The following is a 2,508-nucleotide window of genomic DNA, read 5'->3' on the forward strand; positions in this document are numbered from 1 at the left end:
AGATCGAGTCTGTAATCGAGTTTGGAGCACTTTGGAAGGAAGTTAATCCTGCCGCCATTTTCATTTCCGCTTTGCATTTTATTCAACCCTCTGATTCTAGCAGGTTTTTATCGCTTTGTATTTATCTACTTTACTTTCTCGCACTCGCTTTACTTTATTTATTTCTCGCACTGTCTTTACTTTATTTACTTCCCGCACTGTCTTTACTTTATTTATTTCCCGCACTCGCTTTACTTTATTTATTTCTCGCACTCGCTTTACTTTATTTATTTTTCGCACTTGTACTACTTTTATTTATTTTCCACACTCGCACTATTTTTATTTATTTTCCGCACTCGCATTACTTTTATTTACTTTCCACACTCGCACTACTTTTATTTAAATTACGCACTCGCACTACTTTTATTTAAATTAAAATGCACCTTTACTTTACCATGTCTAACTGAACCTATAAGGTTAGAATGTAAGGATCGTAATTGAACTTTTATTTAAAAAACCCCTATTTTGATTACCTTAGATAAACACCATAACAATAGATAACGATATATTGATACTTGGTCTCTATGGATTCGACAATCTTTTATATTACTCTGACGCTGTTGTATACTTGCGAAAAGCATGCATCAAGTTTTTGGCGCCGTTACTGGGGACCAATTTTGTCAAATTTCATACCCTGTTGTTATATCGTTTAGACTTAGGTTATTACACGCCGGTCAATGCGAAGAACTCGCAGCACCGGAAGCTTAGTATACCCTCTGGCGGAACCTGAACGTTACGCTCGCGCACGTTTATTCTTCCACAGAATTAGGAGAGCTATGGCCGAAGATGAAAACCAAAGACCTCTTAAAGATTTCTCCCAACCTTCCAACGAAGAACCTAGTTCTAGTATTGTAAACCCAACCATCCCAGCTAATAATTTCGAACTTAAACCTTCCGTATTGCAACTAGTGCAACGAAGACAATTCGCAGGTCTCGCTACTGAGAACCTAAACCAACATTTAAAATTATTTCTCCAATTAGCAGACACTTTTAAAACCAATGGAGCTTCTCTTGAGGCAATCCGTTTAAGATTATTCCCTTTTTCCCTCAGAGATAAAGCCCTATCATGCGTAGATTCCCTTCCACCCAATTCCATTACAACTTGGGATAACCTTAGAAGAGTATTCCTTGCTAGATACTTCCCCCAAGTAATACTGCTGTTCTTCGAAATCATATAACTAGATTTACCCAGAACCAAGGAGAATCGATGTTCGAAGCTTGAGAGAGATATAAAGAGCTGCTAAGACCATGCCCACATCATGGTCTAGAAAAATTGGTTAATCATTCAGACCTTCTATAATGGACTTCACTATAACACTAAGATGACCATCGACGTTGCCGCAGGCGGTGCATTGATGAATAAACCTTATCCTGAAGCTAGTGCCCTCATCGAAGATATGGCTCAAAACCATCAATCAAGGGGAGTCGAACGAGCGACAGTTGAGAAAAAGGAAGCCCAAGGAGGAGTGCATGAATTAAGATCTATAGATATGATGCAAGCCAAAATGGACGCATTAGCCCTTAAGGTCGAGCATATGTGCATAAACCCGTATACTACAGCCGCAGTTTCGTCGGATTGTGAGATATGTGGAACCAAAGGACACCAATCTGCAGAATGCAGTCTATTAAACGAAACCCACTCTAAGCAAGTGAAGTACACCCAAGGGAACCCATATTTGAATACCTGTAACCCTGGATGGAGGAATCACCCTAACTTCTCCTATAAGAATAATAACCCTATCCAAAATAATGCACCTCCGAGACAAACAGGTTATCAAGCCCCAAGACCAAATCAACCTATGCAACCCGTACCACCAACGCCGAGCCTTGAGAAAATTATGGAAAATTTTATCACTGCTCAAACCCAACAAAACAAAGAGTTCATGAACCAAAACATTCACGTTAACGAACTGATTACCCAGTTAGGAACCAAGGTTGACCAAATAGTTACTCACACCAAGATGCTTGAAACCCAGATCTCTCAGGTAGCCTTAAACCAAGCCCCCCAGACCACACCTGGAGGACAATTCCCTGGACAACCTCAACAAAACCCGAGAGGACAAGCCAATTCCATTACCCTACAAAGTGGGAACACTTATGATGAGCCACAAACCCAAGATTAAGCGAACCCAAAACTTCTAAGGAATATACCGAACCCACGGACAAAGTAAAGGAACCAGAGGAATCTGAAAAAATAGGAAGGTCAAGAAAAAGGAGAAGAACCTAAAGATAAAACTTACGTACCACCCCCGCCATATAAACCGCCTATACCATATCCGCAAAGACTCAAACAAGCCCAGATCCATAACCAATATCTGAAATTTATTAAAGTTATAGAAAAACTTCACGTAGAAATCCCTTTCACAGAAGCCATCACCCAAATACCTTCTTATGCAAAGTTTCTCAAAGACATCCTTACCAACAAACGTAGACTCGACGATCCGAAGCCCATCGAATGCAATTCTATTT

At 40.0% G+C, this 2,508-nt stretch overlaps 1 non-coding gene across 1 annotated transcript; it reads right to left on the reverse strand.

The window, feature by feature from the left end:
• Positions 1–1,198: 1,198 nt before the first annotated feature.
• On the reverse strand, positions 1,199–1,305 carry LOC127099911 (small nucleolar RNA R71). The gene has a single exon (XR_007794373.1). It is a non-coding gene; the product is annotated as a small nucleolar RNA R71 (small nucleolar RNA).
• Between the last annotated feature and the right edge of the window lie 1,203 nt (positions 1,306–2,508).

The sequence above is a fragment of the Lathyrus oleraceus genome, chromosome 6 (genome assembly GCF_024323335.1).
Source record: "Lathyrus oleraceus cultivar Zhongwan6 chromosome 6, CAAS_Psat_ZW6_1.0, whole genome shotgun sequence".
NCBI classification, from domain to species: Eukaryota; Viridiplantae; Streptophyta; class Magnoliopsida; order Fabales; family Fabaceae; genus Lathyrus; species Lathyrus oleraceus.